Genomic DNA, 20,684 nt, shown 5'->3' with positions numbered 1-20,684 from the left:
TTCCCCCACATCTCGTCCTTCTCTAACTATATTTTAAAAGACCGAGGCATCCGTCCTTAGGGAATAATTGGGGGTAGTTGTGCAGGTAATCCCTGCTAGGAGAAGAACAGCCCTGAAAACTCAGCTGATGAGGGCTGCTTGCAAAGCAAAGCAAAGCAAAATCAAACCGTTCCTCTCCCTCTCTTCTATTTATCTGAACCTATCGGCAGCTGGACTGAAAAGTTACTGGTACCATTTAGGAACCGAGCCCTCCCAGCATCAATATTATTTTTTTTTTTTTTTTCTGAAATCAAATGAACTTAAAAAAATGCACTTCTTAGGAGTCCATGCAATACGGGAACCGGGTGGTTGGGGTGCAAGGTTTGCGTGGCACCCCTTTTCCCTGTCAGCCAGGGTTCACCTCGCTTGTGAAATAATGCTCCCCCCCGCTGCTGCTAATGAACTGCAGTACTCGCTGTGCTCGTCCAGTGTTGCAGCTTAACATAAAACAGAAAGTCTGTAGCCCCTGCGTCTACACCAGTTATATTCGATGAATTTGTAATTATTTTTAGTTTGTAATTATTTTTAGTAAAGGCTTACGTGCTTCTCTTGTGAAGAACTTGGTTTCTATTAGCAGTGGATTCGGGAAAATGGTGATGTTCAGATATTGTTTCCTGACCCACATGCTGGCTTCCAGGCAGCTGAACACGCGTCACACGAGGCGCTCCATCAACCGGGAGCACAATCACACTTTCCCTCTACACTTCACCGACACGTCAGCCTGAGTGCAGCACCTCCTGCTACACTGGTACGTCTCAAGACCTTGCAAAGAACTAAAAAAAAAAAATTAAAAAATAAAAATAAAAATAAAATTTACAATCTGGTTTTCATAAAGAGGTTGATTTGCAGATGCAAATATGGGCCTCGGTCTTGCAAAGACGATGCTCCTGCAGAGCTTTTATGGAGCGTGAGGAGTCAGAGTGACTTCAGCTGGATGACTCTCAGTGCATAAATTTAAGCGCATGCATCTCTCTCTGCAGATTTAGAGCGAGTATCTGTTGACTAGAATAGACCAGTTATTTTACTGCTCCAAGTGTTTGTGCAACTTAGCTACTCAGTGCTATGTAGGAACAGGCAGACACAAATCCTGCCTAGATCCTTCTCAGCCAGCGACCAGGTTTGATCATTAGAAATTACAACTTGTATGTTGACTAACGCCGCGTATCCAGCACCGATGTCAATAGCCCGTTTATTTTTTACCAGTTTTTAAGACGTAACCGGTTTTGAACAGATGCGTTGGCTAATTTATAATGGATTTTCATTAAAATAATCATCTATGTTTAAGAAGGCGCTCGTGGTTTTTTTTACAAATCGGTGGCAGCAAACATTTGTTTTCTACCTGTTCAGTCGATCTAGAAATTTAAACCTAGAATTTGGTTTAACTGTCTATAATATAGGAACAATAAGAAGGAATATGAATACATTAAGGAATTTCCCCTAAAGATTTTTGTGAGTGTAAATTTGGAGCCTGGAGAAGTGGTTTATTTTACTACATACTCCACTTTTAATACTAGTACTCAAGTTTAACTTTAAAATGCACTGGGAGAATCGCATCCTTCATTTAACTCCTGTAATTGATGCAAACCAGGGATGAATTTGTTCCAAAACATATTTGGTAAAATGTTCTGAAGCGAAGCATTTAGAAGACGGCTTGTTTTTCTTATAGTTTTGATCTCGCACCGCGCTGACGCGGGTATACAAGTGCCACCGAGCACAACTACTTCTAGCAGGAAGCCAAAAATCCAACATTTGGTCTCAATCCTCTAAAAGTTCACTAAGAGGGTGGTTCAGATCACTTTTTGTGTAATTTACTGCAAGGATGCCATCCAGTGTGAAGGATTGCATCGGCAGAAAAAAATTGCTCCTAAAGGCACTGTATGATCTTTATTAGATCAGCAACTCCCCTCCTCACCCCTTCTTTTAGGATTAGTTTTCAGCATTTAATTGCTGTAACATCATTTTTTACACATTTAAAAGGATGGTACTACAGAGGTGAAGTTTCATACTGTAGCAGTATTTAACTTAACGTAAATGAAAAGGACTCCTTCATGCCACAAGTTCTCTGTAGGAACCTAGAGAAAGGAGGGTGAATGGATTTGTCTTTTTTTTGCTGGTTTAGAAGCCTGAGGAATCTTACTTGTCATAGAAAAACAAAGCCATCAAAGCAGCTTTCACTTCAGAGGTTGCTGAGAATAACACTGCTCGGTATTTTTGCTTTTCCGCTTCCACGGGAGTATCTCGAGTGGGTTTCTCATGGGAGATAGCCCCCATTTGTTTTCTTACACTGATGCTGCCTTGGTGTTGGAGGTGCTGGGTCCCCCAGGCTCTGATCCCAAACCGTGGGTGGTCGTGTGTGTTCCACAGGGGCTCTGAGACCCCGAATCGTCTTCCTCCATCCCGCCCTGCCCGCCCTCCGCCTCCGGGAGCAGCTCTGCAGGCTGAAGACTTGCACAGCCCGGGTTACGTCCCGCCGCCGGGTCACGCTCTGCTTCGAGCTCCCAGTGGGGAGGGTGCAGGTTCCTCGTAGCCTGGTGCAGAAACTCGCTCGGCTCTTTCTAATTTTGAGAGAAAAAAAAAAAAAAAAAGAAAAAAGAAAAAAGAAAAATAGCTGCTCTGCAGCCTGGTGCTCAGCTGCTGCCGCAAGTGCCTCAAGAAGCAGTTGGCTCCTCTGGGCCCCGGCCACGCGCTCCCAGCCCGCGCTGCCTCCTCCCGCTGCCAGCACGAGCGTTTGTGCAGCTGCAAGGTGAAGTGGATCGGGGAACAGATCCAGCTGAACGCTAATCCCAAGGAGGGGAAGGGGGGGGGGGGGAAGGAAATAAATTAAAAAAAACAAACCGAACCAAAAATGCTTCTTTTCAGCTGGATCGGTTCCCCAACCTGGTTCTGCCTTCAGCCACGTGAGACACGTGCTCGCCCGGGGAGAGGCTCCCACAGGTGGGAAGGAGCAGTCGGGGCAGGGAGGGCAGGGCTGGTTTTATGGCAGCGCTGGCTTATGCCGTCTTAAAAGCATTTGTCAGGCTACGACCTCGTGTTAATATATTACTGTTTCGGTGCAGCAGAGGTTAGAGCGCTAGATTTTCACTCCCAGAACCATGACGCTGCATTTTTTGCAGGATCTGTGGGAGAAAAAGACTTCAGCGGTGTTCAATATTTTTCTTTTCAATCCAGGGATGTGGTTGTGTTGGGGTGTGGGGTGGCAGGGGATGGGATGCCCGCACTCGTTATCACAATAGGTTAATCCTCCGCTCGCATCGACTGCAGCAACAAGTGCGTCGTAAGACCAGCAAAACGCACGGGATACTCTAATACAATATATAAAACAATTTAATTCAGTAGGACATTGATCGTAATAGTAACAGTTGTTTTGTTGAGGTAACTATGGTCTCGGTATCATACTTTCCTCACATTATATTAAATATAGGTTTTGACTGATTTTCACAAAGCAGCACAAATTTAGGTGCCGGCTGATATTTTTCATAATATGTTGGTGTTATCCCTTCTAGGCAAATTTATTCCCATTGAGAAAGAAAAGGAGTTACATGCTGAGAACTCTTGAATTGAATCGATGATTAGAAAGAGGCGATACTTATTACTTCTGCCCAGCTATAGACACTGAATTCCACATCGGTGAGAAATTCTCAAATCCATTTCCCTTTGCAAGCATGCACAAAAGGATGCAAACATACAAGAAATTTTTATTTTGATAATCCTGGGGTTTTCCCCCCCTCTACATGTGTGTGAAAGCATTATGCGGAACTGTTGGAGTATTTTTCTTTTTTTTTTTTTTTTTCATTTTATTAATTTTATACTCTTCAGCAAGGAATGACAAGCGTGGAGAAAAGCCTCACAGAGCACGTACACATTCATATACCCCTTTTATAAAACATCTTAATGTCATTGCTGCATGAGCAGAATTATTCTGCTGATATAACACATGGCTGATGTTTAACCTTTCCAGGTAAGTTTAATCAAAGTTTCTTGAACCAATCCATCTGGTTTGAAGTTTGAAGGGCATTTGGATGCACTAATTTGGTGTCTGGGCCAGGTGTTTCTAAATAAATAGTTATGAGATAAAGACATATAGGGCCCTTCCCACTCCCTTCCCCTTATCTGCTGGGGGCTTCCTCAACCTTCACCTGCCATAAACGCCAGTTTGCTTCAATTGCCTCGGCTTTCAGCGTATTTTAATATCTTAATGGGGAATACTACAGCACCCAATCTCTGGTTCCACATTTGTTATTGTTTTGTAAGCCAATTATTGGGAGATTTAACATTATAATGTCAATAGAAAAGGGTTTGGTAACAAAATGAAAGGGTGAACGGGGCCTTCCAGGGAATTTTCCATCTGCTGGGACACTGGTAATCGCCCTGCGTGGCCATTACTGGCGGTTTGGAGTGAAGCACGTGTGCTTGTACCCCTCGGCGCCGTGTTGTAGGCAGGCTGGACCCGACTCACAGCCGCCTTATTCTAGCTGTCACTCGCTGTTTGAATTACAGTCATGCCTGGGGCATCATCTGAGATCTGGCTGGAAAAGAGCTGGCCAAAGGGGGTATGACAGATGTCTGTAAACCCCTGAGGGGTGTGGGAAACGGAATAGGGAACGAGTATTCGCTAATTCTTGTAACAGAAGAATGTATCAAATCTCAATTAGGTATCAGGTTTTAAAAGCAAGAATCTTTTCTCGTAGTAGAAAATTAAATTGAGCAACGCCCTGCCACCAAAATGCTGCGGAGCCAAATTAAGTTGTGGGTTAAATGGGGCTGGAATAAATTCATGGGCTACAGGTCTATCAGTAATCCCTGCACATGGCCAGCTAGACGTGGTCCCTGGGTTCAGGGGATCCTCGCACCACTGGCTGTTGGAAGCTAGAGGGGCTATTTGCTGTTTCTCAGAGTTTGCCCTGAAGTGTCCGTTTGAACCCCCATTAGAGACAAGAGATGGGCCGAGGAGGGCCAGAGCTGGCCCAGACAGCAGATCTGACCTTGTCCTTGTTACCCTGACTGTGCTCGGGAAGATCATCTCAGTCCCAAAGCACCTGCAGGATGGAGAATCAAAGGAAATACTGGAGGAAAGAAAAGAGATGAAGTGACTCACGCAAAGTCCCTCAGTAGGTCAGGGAGAAGCTGGATTTTAGCAGTCCCCAGCCAGCATCCTATTCACCAGAGCACCGGTCTTTAGTTTTTATGTTAATTAGAAAGTTACTGGCATAAAACTGAAGCAGTGCATCCCTGAACGAGGCCCTCCAAGGATTTAAGTGCCTGGAAGGCAAAAGTTGCATTTCATTGATAGTACAACTGTGTCTTAAATCTCTCTGGTCACCAGAGATGTAGCAAGCGTGGTGTCAGCTCAAGACCACGCGAGGTAAATGCAGATAAGGCAGCGCCCGTGGCTTGCCAGGCGTTTATATGGTGCCGGTATGGTACAAAGGGGCCTGAGCTTTGTGAGCCTTGTACCTGCCTCTGTAATCTAAATAACCCAGAGCGACTGAACACAGGCTCCTGCGATGGACACGCTCACCAGTAGGGACTATCACATCTCTCACTGGGAATTCAAAGAAGGGACATCATCTCAGAGGTCAGGCGGGCGTTTGGGAGCGGTTCCACCCACGCACGAGCAGCAAAGCTACCTCCACTCACCTTTCCCCTTCTTCATTGCGAAGGAAAGATTGTGTATGGGAAAACAAAGCCCCGTAGCCAAATCTCAGCCAATCCTTCCAAAAGCTGCCCGCTGCCAGATTGTGTGCATTGAAGCAAAGGACAGTCCGCCCGAGAACAGTACTACTGTTAGAGCAGTGACAGCTAGAGAGATGATTTTTTTTTTTTTTTTAAACTGAAACAGTTATACACTGGAAGTCCTACTGTGATATAATTATACCGGTGTAAACACGCCCCGTACCATCTTGCTTATTTTACTTTCCAAATTAGAACAAGCTGCACTGCTGTATGCATTTTTTCTAGCAATCGAGTTGTGTCCCCACAAGGATTTTTGGTGCTTTAATAGCAACAGACCTTTGCAGTGAAGACTGGTCCTCAGTTTCTGAGTAAGCATTTTTACTTTTTTTGTCGTCAATAAATAAGCCATAGGAATCCAGTCCTTTAAAGAGAAAAGTAAAAGGCACAGAAAATCTGGTCTCTTGTGTTCCTATTTCCTGATTGGACTTCAGAAAGGGCAGTCAGATAAATGACTTCAACCTTTGCTGTTAAATCCCCAGGAAACCCTGATGCCCAGGATCTCTGGTCAGGAAAAAACCTCCCAACAGGCAGACAGGACAGATGCCTCTGTTTGTTCCAGCATCTTCGCGGAGGCACGTGATGCAACCAGCCTTCTGCTGGGTCCTGCTTTTCTGTACAGACACTCTTCTGTCATGGTTTTAGGGAGCTTCCAGTACGAGATGTTTCTGATCCATTTCTGTGTCACAGTTTGACAAGCCCGGTGCATTCAGGGGTGATAGGCCAGTGGAGCCAGCTCCTAAGCAGTGCTGTTTCCCTCAGTGCATATCTGCAAAAGGTTATCAAGGACCCCCAGAGCATTATCTGGTCACAGCCTCGGTGGACTTCCAGATTTCAATGAACACACGTTGGTAGTGGAGAAAGAGCAAGTAGTCTCTCCACCTGCTTATGCCTGGTGTGTCATCCCAGGTGAGAAAAACCAGACCCAGTGAAGGCAGCTGATGTCTTTGCCACTGGGAGGGAGTGGGCAAGAAGTAGAGCGGAGGGGCGGGCACAGCGGAGATAGCTGCTACGGGAGACCCATCGCCGGTCAGCTGCTCCTTCCCTGCCCTTCTCTTTCATACCTGCTACACCTTTCTTGGCCAACAAGTTTTTCATGGATTCAGCTTACCAAGAATTGACACAGGATGTTTTGAGTGTCTTGCCATCTTACATGGCCTCTGACACATTGGCAATGCAAGAATGAGTTTGAAGTGCCTGGAGTTCAGCTTCCATGTGCTTCAGAGAGAGAGAACCTGGTGAGACTCAGGACACCCCAAAGTGACTTTTTTAGTTAACAGCACTGCAATAATATGTCATAGGTACCAAATGTGTATATAGGCTGTGTTCTGGTTTGGGACCCTTCCTGGTCAGGGACAATTTCTTTCCATCTTGCATAATTGTATGGCCTCTACTACAATACCTTGGTATCTCAAAGATTTCACAGAATGATAGAATGGTTTGCGTTGGAAGGAATGTCAAAGCCCCCCCAGTCCCAACCCCCCTGCCCCGGGCAGGGCCCCCTTCCCCCAGCCCAGGGGGCTCCCAGCCCCGTCCAACCTGGCCTTGAACCCTTCCAGGGAGGGGGCAGCCACAGCTGCTCTGGGCACCCTGGGCCAGCGCCTCACCCCCCGCACAGGGAACAATTTCTGCCTTAGATCTCACCTAAATCTGCCCTCTGGCAGTTTAAAACCGTCCCCCCTCATCCTATCCCCACACCCCCTGACCCAGAGTCCCCCCCCACCTCTCCTGTCCCCCCTTTAAGCCCTGGGAGGCCGCTCGAAGGGCTCCCCGGAGCCTTCTCTTCTCCAGGCTGAACCCCCCCAACTCTCTCAGCCCGGCCCCCCAGGGGAGCTGCTCCAGCCCCCCCAGCATCTCCGTGGCCTCCTCTGGCCCCGCTCGAGCAGCTCCGGGTCCTTCTGCTGTTGGGGGCCCCCGAGCTGGCCCCAGCACTGCAGGGGGGTCTCCCCAGAGCGGAGCAGAGGGGGAGAATCCCCCCCCTGGCCCTGCTGCCCCCCCTGCTCTGGCTGCAGCCCAGGGCACGGGTGGGTTCTGGGCTGCCAGCGCACGGGGCTGCCTCACGGGCAGTTTTCCCCCCACCAACCCCCCCAGTCCCTCTCCTTGGGGCTGCTCTCCAGCCACCCCTCGCCCAGCCTGGGTTTGTGCTGGGGATTGCCCCGACCCCCGGGCAGGACCTTGCACTTGGCCTTGTTGAACTCCATGAGGTTTGCCCAGGCCCCCCTCTCCAGCCTGCCCAGGTCCCTCTGGATGCCACCCCTGCCCTCCCCCGTGTCCTCGCACCACACAGCTCGGTGTCACTGGTGAACTTGCTGAGGGTGCATCGATCCCACTGTCCCTGTCACCAACAAAGATGTTACACAGCACCGGGCCCAACACCGACCCCTGAGGAACAGCACTCATCACTGCTCTGCACCTGGACATCGAGCTGTTGACCACAACTCTGAGTGCGACCACCCAGCCAGTTCCTTATCCACCAAATGTTCGATTCATCGATTAGTCTCTACCACATTTTCCTCACACTCCAGCAGCACAAATGTGTAACTTTTACATTTAAAAAGGTGCGTACAACTGGTGTAGCTGCTGATGGTGTTTAGTATCTCCTCAGGAAATTGATAGGTAACAGAGTTTTCCAGGAGGAAGGGGTGCAGGGGAATTGAGGAGAACAGTCTTCAGCGCTTGAGCTGTATTGGCTCTCAGCAGCATAAGCAAACAGGAGTTTTAAAAAGCACAAATGCAATGACATATTTCCATATAAACTTTTCTCTGTGCCTCAGAAGTATATTGGATATTGATACTGAGCCAAGCAGAAAATAAGCTGCTCGTTACTGGAATTAACTCATCCTCCCTTTATTTCTATGCATGATCAAGTAAGAGAATAAGTAATGTGAATAAGTCAGCCTGCGGACTAAACTGAAATCCTGGGAAATTGTTTTGGGTAGAGCCTAGGTTTTGTTTAAACAAACAAACAGAAAGTACAAAACGGAAAGAACTGCTCTGAGCCAACCCAGAAGGGTTTGTGTCCTGCAAACCGGCATTTGTGTTCATTCTCTGCAGGTTTTTATTTAATTTAGATAAATATCTAAATCAAATTTCATTTGCAAAACAAAAAGAGGCACTTAATCTGGAAATATCAAACTGGGAAACTGTGAAACTTTTTCATTTGGGACTTTTTTTCTACATGAGGCTCTTCCCTGAAATCATGATGAATTTGCAAATAGTTTCAGCTGTCCCAAAATTACACTTTTCAGCAAACAGCTACTTGTCTGATGAAAATCACTCAGCTGTTACCAAGGTCTTGGCTAGCTCTGGCTGTTACATTTCCAATGGGATTTTTCCACAACAGTTAAGCAGGAGCAGCCTGGGAGTTTAAATACGGGTAATACCCTCCACCCTGTTGTAACTTCTGCAGCTTCAGCTCTTCCCCGGCTCCTGTGTGCTGCCTCGTTGCCGGCTGGGGATGCGTATGGGGGTGCCAGCAACCTCTGCAGGCTGCCAGAGCGTCCCTTCAAGAGGGAAGAAAGACAAAATGCAGCACGTGGGATAAAGTCTAAAGGAGATAAGAAGCGTAATTGGAGGTGGAGGGTGTGATGGAGGGCCCACGGTGGAAGCTGGGGAGGGTTTGGTGGGGTGAGGAGGAGAGGCTGGGGAAGCGGTGGAGAACATCTATGGGAAGAGCAGCATCCTGGAAGCTCCTGTCTGTGAGCTATCAAATATAAACGTTATCTATCGAGGGGGGCTGGGGGGAAAGAAAAGGCTTTAACATCCAGTTTTACACACATCGTGTTTTGAGTAAATATTATTTTAGCTATCTAAAGTATTCAAACTAATCACGGCAGTTTCCTTTAATGTCTGCCATTCCAGACACAAGGTTTATTTACTGTAATGTAATACATCTTGAGGGAATGTCGTATGCAGATATTAGCAATTAACTCATTAATCTAAAAATCACAATTCTTGCAATTAATAGAGCACTGCACAGTCACTCTAATTACAAACTCTGCACAAAAGGCCAGTCTCACAGGGAACATGTAGCCTCCTAATTAGCCAAGATTTCAAAGGCAGACAGAAAATTGAGATGTTGAGGGTCAGGGAGGGAAAAATGTGAATACACTGCACTGTGAGCATATCTGACAGCGGGACTGACAAGCAATACATAAAGAGTTTACTTTGGCAAAGTCTGGGGGGTAGCGCTCATCCGCCCGGGGCAGGCGTGATGCTGTCTGCCGGCAACGGTGCGGCTCCTTTCGGGGGGAAGCACTGGTGAGACCCGCTTGCATGGAGGCAACGGGCTCCTGTAGCTCCTCTAACCAGGGAGTTCCCAAACTTCTGCGAGGCGCTCACGCGGCCGTGCTCGAGGGAGGCACTGCCGTGGGAGGCACCTGGCAGCTGGCGATGGAGCTTTGTCTGCCGGGAGACCCACAGACCCCTCGGGGGCTCAGGGATGGGGAGCAGCCCCTCAAGATACTGGTGAGCAAAGCAGCGTTTTCTCCCCGAGTCCTGGCTCTGGTCCAGTGAAGCACTTATGTGTGCGTTTAACTTTAAGCACAGGATTAATCCTGCTGATTTCATTAGGGCTACTCACACGCTTAAGGACTTGGCTGATTTGGAAAAGGAGTGCTCAGCATGAAGCAAGACCAAGTTCTTTATCTCTGGGCATGTCCTTGCAAAGTCTTTCAGCATCTCCGTTTTTCCAACTATAAGTGGAGGCAGTAAGACCCATTTCCCCCCATGCCAGCCGGCACGAGTGGAATTACCCACCTGCCTCTGGACAGGCTCTTCTATTTCATGAGATACGACACCCAGCTGCTGGCATGCTCGGTGGTCGGGCGTTGGAAATCCCAGCAGGAGTGTTGGCCCCCCAGCACCACAGACATGTCTGCCGGGGCTCCTGACAACATCCCAGGAGATGCTGTGGGAAGGGTTTCCTCGCCCAGGCCTCCACCCAGATGCTATTGTAATTTTTATCTTCATGCAAGAGACAGGGAGTCTGCCAGCATGCGGCTGGTGTTGGTAGAAACCGTTGTCATAAGCTGACTTGCAGTGGAAAACGGCTGCATAAGACAATGCCTGTTTGACCTACAAAGTAGGAATACAATTGTAGTACTGATTTTTTTTTCCTTTATATTGTGTCCCTGTGCTACAGCCTCCTGAGGAGTTTAGAACGGTTTTATGGTTTTAGTCCTGAAGCGAGTATTTTTTTCATCATAGTTGATCACATCCCAGAGATAAACTCCTGTGTCGGGAGCAGTTTTTTTAGGAGGCACCAATTTTTTTTAGGGGGCACCTCCCATTATCCTTGCCTGTTGAAAGGACCCTTTCAGCTCAGAGTGCACGATCCTTGGGGGAGCACCTCCTTGTCCAGGAGCTTTGGAGGAAATCACCATCGGCACATTCAGGCTCCTGTAGCAAAGATGGAAACATCTCCGTGGGTGGTGGAGGGGACAGATTGGAGCAGCGAAGCTGCTGAGTGTTTAGATGATGGTGAGGAGAAAGATCATCTCAGCAAGAGCCAGGGGGACTGCAGTTGAAGCAGGTCTAATGGCTCTAGCATGTGACAGGGCATCTGCTCCCATGTGGGGACAGGTCTTCTCAGTGATGGGACTCTTTGTGCAGACCTTCTTGCTTATAGACTAAAGTCGCTGGTGCTATTACTGCTTAGAAGACAAGTGCTGGCAGTATCTCCCTGAGAACAGTCCTGCTCACAGCATACTAACCCCACAACTCAGACTCAACACAACTGAGGTTGTAGATAGATAGTTGCTGACTTCAGCATAGCAAGCTGGGTGATAATCTTAAAGGACACTGAAAGGCCCAAAGTCTGAAAAATCTGGGATCTTTTAGAGGCTGAGACTACTTAAAATGTGCTTGGGAGAGAACCGAGACAGGTGAAAATGCTAAAAGAAATCATCCTAAGGAAAAAAGTTGTCTTCCTACCATTGATAGGAAGGAACTCCACAGAGCAGTGGGACCTTGGAGAGTGAAGTTGGTCCACCATCCCGCAGAGAGAGGAGGGCTTGGAAGTCATGCTAGCTACCTAGTCATGCCTTACCTCCCGGGGAAGAGTTATGGAAGTGAGCAAGCCATGAGATGTGTGAGCCTCATGCAACCTGGTCAGGGGAACACAGAGGCAGGAGAGGAGAACCACGTTGCGTGAGCCATTTGATGGTTGTTGCCCTTTCAGCAAGGTGTTTGCTCTGGTTAGCTGTTTATCTCCCGTTCTGTAGGGTGGGGGATAACTTTAAACTTAATCCTGTTGAGTCAATATTGCTAGAAGACTCGGTAAATGCTATTAAGAATTAACTAGAAAAAGATGGAGAATAGAAGTTGATAAATAACAACTCCAGAACCTTGTACTGCCAAACCTGTGCTCACAGCTTTTTGACATTTATTGGGCAGTGCCAGTAGCTGCTGGTGCTGCTGTGGGATAGGGAAAAGGCACCGTAGTCATCCCTGTAGTGCACTTGAAAAGTGGTTAGAAAAATGGTTAGTGTGAGAAGAAATGTTCATTTCTCTGGAAAGGTGGTAAAAATGCCTAAGAAAAAAAGTTTTGTTAAAATTACAGTCTCTGGGTTATTGTTTGCTGGGAACAGAGTATGCGATACTGATGTATTTTTTAATAACAAAGATCGCCGGGCATGGGAATAAACAAGAGTTATTAATATACTTCTTGTAAGGATGACCTGACTGCGAGTCGTGCCCGGGGTGAAGCAGCACAGATCTCCGGGGCTCTTGGCTCATCTCTGCCCTTTCCCTCCCTGTCTTAACCTACTTGTGCCCGACCTGCCTCTGCTGCAGCCGGGGCACTCAGGCCTGACCTACAGACAGGGCTGGTGAGAAACTTTGATTAATTTATGGTTGTAAAGCATTTCTGAGTCTTTGCATGAAAGGCACAATGGATAGATAAAGTACCGGGAAGAAGTCGCAAAGATGGGATGTTTATGTACAGATAAACTAAAAAGTCCAGTTTTCTTTCTCAAAATGTTCTTTTTTGCCTCTCTCACATGAAATTGTAACCGTAGAGTGTTTTGTTATGACCTAAGGATAGTTATTCAAAGGGCAGGGAAATCGGTGTAAATCTTAAACCCTCCCCATTGCTGTCATGTAATTAACTTCATGTTTTACCAAGATTATCTCCCCAAATGAATTATGAGAATAATACAGTTTCAATACTGTTCATTCAGTAATTAATCTTTGCCGGGGAAGAAACTTCATTTCAAGTGCTAGTAAAATATATGTAAAATATTAATCAGAGTGTTGAACTAACAACAGACCACTGGATGCCATCCAGGACAGATGAAATGCAACCGTTTGCTTGCACTTCTCAAAAGCAGGAATTTTGTCCAGACATTTCAAAACTCCTAGGATAGCCAGTGAGTTACAGAGATGCTGAGGGAGATCACACGCAGATTTAAGAGTACAGTATTGTACTGCGCATTGTAGAAAAGAAATGAAGAAGAATAAAGCGTAAAATATTGCTTAAAGTTCAAATGGAGCAGTCTGTCTTGGAAGACAAAAAAGATGATAAAAAAAGAATTGGTAAGTCCAAGCTGGCAGTTATTAGAATAGCAAAAACATAGTGCTTATGTACATAATGGTTTAACTTAGATTAAAAACCATAACTTATCTGAAAATACTCCTTTTAGTACTTCGCAGGTTAAATATGGTTCATAGCAGCTCTCACAATTAAATTGTTTTCCCCTCGCTTCAATAAAGTATATTAAAAATCATTTCCTGAAAAGCAACAAAAGATCATTATTTTGTTTGCAAACCGACACCATGTTATTCCTTTAAAGGGAAAACATGTGCAGCTCGCGCAGCAAGCCCACAGCCCCGCACCGCCCCGGGTACGAGCAAAACGCTTCAGCAGCAGCACCCAAGGTGCGGGGTCGCTTGCGGCAAAGGAGCCCACTCCTCCTTCAAACCGCCCCGCCACGGCGATGCAAACCCCGTGAGCTTCATCCCTTCCCTCCCCGCAGCCCCTTCCCTGCGCTGCCCTTCCTCCCCTGCACCCCTGCTATGTGCCAGTGCAGGCGGCAGAGCTGCCCGTCTCCGTTAAATGTTTCGTTGAAGCAGCTACACACCACCTGCCGTGGCGTGCGGTGGCGGAGGTAAAGCCTCGAAGCTCGACTGTCTGAGCAGGACTGGTTGCTCTGAGGCACTAATCCCCTGGAAGCACACGGTCCAGAGAGTAGCTTGTTCCAATTCCGTACGTTTTGCTGGTGGATGTTTTTGCAGCGTTGCTTTGCTTATACAGTGGATTTTGTTTGTTGATGGGTGGTGGGAAGGTCTGAGATTTACAGTCGCCTCTTCCTTCTGGCTATTTTCATTTGGTACGGGATAATATTAAAAATAAAATTCCTAGGGTAAGAGTAACTACAATACACAATCCCCAAATGACTAGCAGACTCATCTGCTTGCCATGAGAGCAGCCATAAATGTACAATTAGATATGAGACTCATGTTTAAAAGTAGGAAATTGCATGGGCTTTTCTCCAGCAGGAAGGTGGGTTCCCCGGGCCACATCATCAGCAATTCATCACGTTGTCCTCCCGCTCTTTGTCACCCACTTTCTCCCCCTTCCCAGGATTTCTGTCATCTACTGGGGAATTTCCACCGCAATAGGTGAGGGTGATGCTCCAGCTTCTCTCCGCGCTGGAGAAGAGTTGCTTGGGAAGCACTGGGCTCTCTCACTCCCCCCCTGCCACGGCCACTGGTTTCTGACACTGTGTTTGCCCTCCCCTGGAGTGCTGCCTCACCACGAGGACGTTGAAGTCTTTTCACGGGACGCAGGCACATACAGGGTGGCCCTAAGGGGAGGTGAAATGTTTTTTAACCTGGCTGAGAGCCTGGGTACCACCCTTGCAGCAGCCCACGCCGTGCTGAATCGCTCTGGCTGGCGTTGCCCGGCGTGGCAAGCCTGGCTGGCCAACTTTAGGAGCAGACAAGGTATCAGGGGTGAACCAAGCTCCACACCAGGGGTAGTGTGGAAATACAGATTTTGGGAGCTGTGCTGATTGGGGGAGAAGATACAGGGAACTGGCAAAGCCACCAGCCCTTTTCCCAAACACACGAAGTACCTCTGTGGGTTGCATCAGTGCAAGTCGCTGTGAACCACTCCAATTAGTTCCTCCCTAATGGGATAGCGAGATCAATATCACTATTCAGCAGCATTAAAAATCTATATCACATGGAAAAATTCCTTCTGCTGTCATGGGAGGGACCCGCTCTGGCTTTTAGCTGCAGGTTGTCCCATGCCCCCCCCCCAGCACGCGTGAACCCTCGGGGGGAGAAGAGGTCCCTCCGTTTGGCAGCAGCCATCCATCTCTCTGTGACCCGACCTCTGCTCCACGGAGGAAAGGAGCAAAGAGACGCCAAATATCCCTGTTTTGTTCCCCTGCACTGGGAGCTGGGTAGCTCCGTCATGGAGGTGGTGAGGTTAAAAAAGATGGGGAGAAATGGGAAAATTCCTTCAGGCTTCGTTGTGGATGTAAAGGGCCCTCGAGGGATTAAAATACGAAGATGGAAACTGTCATCTATTTTTGGAAATGTTTTCCTCTCAGGGACTAACTCCAAGGCTATTAATCAGCATAACAAGAAGAGGAAGAGACTCTCAAAGATCAATTGCTCCTCACTGGAGAAGTAGTTCAAAATAATTGTATATGTGTTGGGGCTCTTTTTGGTGTAATTGAATGGTACCAAAAGAGTCAAGTATATTTAAGGGATAATCTCTCCTGTGCTGTAGTGAACAAAGCAATAAACGCCTATTGAGATTGATTAATCACTGAGGAGGTGCCAAGGAGTTTAATCCATCCCAGAAGTCTTTTATGACAAGAATCCTGCGAAGTGGTGGGGATTACTATTATGCAAGAAAACCGTTAGAAAATAAAAATTTCCTTCTCTTTGAAATACGCAAATATGTTTCTGCCTCCACCTGCAGGAAACCTCCACCCCAGAGATTTGGATAAGGATCTACTGGTAAAACTGACCGAGGGCAGGAAAGGTTCATGCTGCATAATTCCTAGAAAACTGTCTTTTCCTTGTTTGCCCCTTACTGGGAGAGACAAAGAGGGGAAACGTGTGGAAAAAGATTCTTCTGATGAAAAAAGAAGCTTCAATGGAGAGACCTTCCAGTCTGTACAAAATAGAGCCTGTCCCCTTCTCTCCCCAGCAAACACAACCTCCCTCGCTACCCAAAGCGAGAGCCTTTATAATGTCCTGCTGACCTGGAACACGTGGGGCCAGACCTCCACCTTTACCCAAGAAACTGCACGCAGAGCACCAAAACGGTGTGAAAGAGAGAAAGAGCTGTACAGCAACAGACGGGCCGATGGAGGGGAAACCCAAATAGTGTCATTGCCTTTAGAGTACTGAGCGACGTGCGGGCTCTCGCTGGGGACCACGCTCGCACCCGCTCCGGAGGAGGCTGAGCCAGGTCGTCCCTGCACGGCATGGGTACAGCAGCGATGAGCACACTAACCCAGAAACGCCTTTGCTGAAACAAACCCACAGTATTTCAAGCATGAGGAAGCCTATACAGTGCTACTCCAGTAAAACAAATCGTACAGGTGACCCTACCAAAAACCTAGCGAATGTCAGAAGAGGGAAGAAGCCTGGGTGTCCAGAGCTCCCAGCTTTGTCCCTTCCTATGGCAAGAGAGGTCTGAGTCCAGCCCGTCATCCCTGGGATGGGAAAATTGCATTTTTCTGCTGAGAAGCCCTGACTCGTCTCTGGCATCACAGAACCTGTGGGAAATCAGTGGGATGAGGCTGCCCCAGGCTCCTGCCCTCGCCTGGAAGGCAGTTCTTCACCTGGAGCGATGCTGTGCACAGCTTCCAGGAGAGAGCAGACAGACTCAGGATGGGAAACTGGTCTGAATCTGAATAGTAACCACACTGGGGAGATTAATAAAGGAGTCATGGTCACCAAGGAGATCTTCATCTTATTCTTATGCAAAAAAAAAAGAGTGCAAACGTCATAGGTCCGTAGAAAGCATGGCTACTGCTTCACAGGCTAGGCAAGAAACTCCCAAAATCTGTATGGCCAGAATCTGTACTGGAGCATCTCATAGCTGCCACCACATATTTTTCTCTTTTTGCCTCTAAGCAATGCTGAGCACACAGAAGAAAAATACTTTAAATATCCCAGCTGACAAATCAAATGCAAACATGAGTACATCATTTGCTTCATCTTCCTAACCTGAAGACAGGATTCGTACCATGAAAGTGCATGAAACAATAAACACCCGATTTGCTTGCAAGGCCCTTTTGCAAGAAAGAGGACGTGCCCTTTCATCTAGCGCATCTTGGTCTCTGATGTACAAATCTCTGTCTCTCTGCTCAGTGCAATTTCCAGGGCAAAGCCCTTTTTGGCTTGCGATTCAAAAACCCACACCCAAACTGGTATCGGGAGGGGCTGCAGGCGTTTTTGTCCCTGCACATCCATGGGGTCCCTGATTCCCAGCCTTTCTTGACCCCACTCGCTCTCCTCTGCAGCCTGTGCCTCTGGAATCAGCTGCTGGCTCAGGGTGGTGGGTCAGGGTCATGCAGGCGGGATGGGCACAGAAAGAAAAGGTCAAAAGGAACCAATTCAACCCTTTTTGAGCTATAAATTCAAATGAAAGGCAAACCTTATGGCCCCGGTTCAGGAAAGTATGGGTCAGCAGGAAAGCCCTTTAGGATGTGTGTGGGGGGGTGTCTTTCCTGATTCAGGGTCTAATGTCACTCAGAAGGGACAGTCAGCTGAGCATTTCCCCACTGCATGTAAGGAAAGTCCTCTTCTGTCCAGAGTATCGCACAGTATGAGAACTGTTTTCAAAATACTTTCTCATCACTATTCATGGTATTTTACTATTTTACACTCTTTTCTTAATTCGGACTTCAAAACTAAAAAATAAAACCTATTAATTTTTTCAGCATGGTCAGACTCTTGTGCAAGTCCTTGTTGCTCCAGTGTTTGAGTGTGTCAGACTCCACACTCAAAGGGCCACTTGCTTACAATCACTTGCTCGCACTGATATTTTTTAAACCATGGGATCAGTGCACCAAAGATACTTCTAGAATAATTGTGAATTCTGATGAAAATTTAAGGCAAAAGCAAAACCTTAAATCATTTTTCCCTTTCCTTCCATGCATCTCATGAGAACCCAGGCTGTGGCTGGTGTTTTTTTTTTTTTTTTCATTCCATTGTTTGCTTGAATGTAAAATTATGAATGTAATTATCTACACACTGCAGCAAAAGCCTTCAGCTTCTGGATCGCGTATATCTGATCAATGGTGACCACACTCAAAAGTAAGAATGTGTGGTCTAACACCAAACTAATTACCAAATATAAATTGTAAATGTATTAACTCTGGAGTTCGTGACTGCAGTGCAGTGAATGCAAACTTCTCCGTTGTACCTGCACTGAGAGTCAGAAGAGTCTCCCCAGGCTTTCTCTGGCTGCACCTCAATCACATACCACCCGGTGACATTGCCAGGAACTGTATTTCACATTTCTTTGGGAATACTTTGTGGATGCTGTAATAGACTCCTAAACAGTATTTTGGGAAGGACCTTCATTTGCCTTCCAAATTCAGCTCAAAATTTCACTAACTTCTACTATATTTTATGATTAATTGTAGCTCAAAAGAAGCCTTTATGAATTGCCATAAAAATCTTCATGTGAAAGCATATGCATCTCCTTACTCAAGTGTAAAGGTACACTAATAAGGTACAAAGGCAAGGCGATAAACACAGGCTAGGTACGGCCATCACTAGGTTCAAACCCGCGAAGGGCCGTGTGCTAGGAATGCATTTTCACTGACATCATGCAAAATGAAATGAAAGACATAATTAGCATGAAAGCACCTCAGGGCTTGACCGTTGGCCATTCAATTCAGCTGGTCTTTCTCCATCAGCTTCACAAAGTGCAGAGTAAGACCCCGCAGGAGACCCAACAACCTGCTGTTACCCTAGCTCAGGGTCCGCTGTGCAGGGGCTGCTACCCGTGCGTAGACTTTGCTTGCACAGGATGTGGCAAGAGCATTTTCTGGTTAAGGAACCGGACAGGACCCAAGAGATCTCATTTCAGGTTTGATTTCTGCCACAGACTTCCTGTGTGACCCTGGGAAAGTCACTTAACGGTGGGTGTCTCTCCCCAGCTGTACAGCACAGCCGTTTCATTTCTGGTCTCCAACTGGACTTCTGGCAAGGCAGGATGGAGGATGTCTGACTCAAAGGGCCCCCATACTTCACACAACGTGGCCCCAGCATTGGTTGACACCTCCGTCATGCAAAGTCACTGGCATTTTGGAATAGAAAACATTTTTCACATAGAATTAAAGTCTTATTTTTCCTGCTGGATTGGATAGCGCTCTCAGCTGCACCTACTCAGGAGCAAACTGCCCTTATGAAAACACTCCCATCCTGATTAATCTAATATGAACAACAAATAGTAGTATGAGAAAAGTCTGAAAATTGGTCTTTATCATTACTTGTATGTAATAGATGGGTTTAAAATAAAATTCATATTCTCTTCACCTTCTCCTGAACAGTAGCTGGTATTTGATATCAAGAGATTTTTCCTATTAAATTAATCAGAAGTCGTCAAGTTCTAGGTATCGTCTGGGTTTTTTTTTTTGGGGGGGCTAACTTCAGAATTAATACCAGTGAGTTTGAAAAGGGTATACATTTTTCATTATGTCAGATGAAAAGAACATCCTTCCTATTTGTATGATAGTGCAATAAAAGACATCACCAGTGACTTCAGCTCCTGGGTAATTTTTTACTTGTCTATCTGGTTCATTTTTCTTTGATCAAACAAAGACTAAAAATACTGTGGCATTTTACTACTTCAAAACTCAGACATATATAGACTTTATCTTTCTGAGGGAATATTGGAAACTACTGTATATTTGAATTGCCTGAACTCTGCAGTTTTTGGATAAGGACAATTTCACCAAGCGTTACATAGCTGCAGCACTGCCCCTGACAGTATTTACTGCAACCCCACGCCAGTGCTGCCACCAGCCAACACACAAGTGGGGTTGGATCAAGCAGTGATGGGGTGCAGGTAGTTGGAGGGACCCAGTTTTACTGACCCGCTATTAGAAAATAATCTTAATTTATTTTTTCCCAGCAGAGGAGAAAAATTACAATGTCAGAAGTGGATCGGGCTTCTTGGTTGCTCCGCTGTCCCCTCCAGTTGCCTGACCTTAATTAATTCTTCCCCTGTGCTGCCTGCCCACCTTTGTCTTTTGCTTTCTACCTTCTTGCCTCGCTTATCTTCAAGCATTTCCCCTAATACCACTCACTTCTCTATCATTCTTATTTATTTTCCTCCTTTGACTCCAAAATCAATGGCAAAGTTCTTAACTCTTGCTGCCTAAACTTCCTTCCCTTTATCTCGCTTCCTCTCCTTTCTGCAGCTTTGAGTTCCTACTTCTCCTCTCTCCAATGCACATGCATTCAGTGTTTTCTGCAATGACTCCTCACCTTTTCTCCCCTTCTCCACCACTGGCTCTCTACCTTTCCCTTAGCTCCCCAGGGTCTGGCACCCTGCCGAGCTTGCAGGGCTCTCCAGCCCTTCTGCCATCCCCTCCACTGAGGCTGCTGCTCGATGACAGCCCATGTTCTGATGCTCTTATTCTCCACAACATCTTCCTTCCCCTCTGCCCCTCCAGACCTCTCGAGCCCTTCCACAGCTACCTCATCAGTCACTCCACCAGCATCGCCGCCTGAACCGCTGCTCCTGGATGTGTGCCCACATCTGTACCTGCCCCTTCAAAACACTTCTGCCTTAATCTTCAACTTTTCCATCCTCACCTTACAATCACCTCGATTTTCATGATGAAGCTTTCCCTTTTCACAAAGCCTTCCCTGCAACCCATCCTCTTTCTTCTCACCATTAATTATCCCTGCTCTCTCCCTCATCTAAA

This window comes from Tyto alba, unplaced genomic scaffold (assembly GCF_018691265.1).
Source record: "Tyto alba isolate M040663 unplaced genomic scaffold, T.alba_DEE_v4.0 Super-Scaffold_1, whole genome shotgun sequence".
NCBI lineage: Eukaryota > Metazoa > Chordata > Aves > Strigiformes > Tytonidae > Tyto > Tyto alba.
This window is presented reverse-complemented; position numbering follows the sequence as displayed.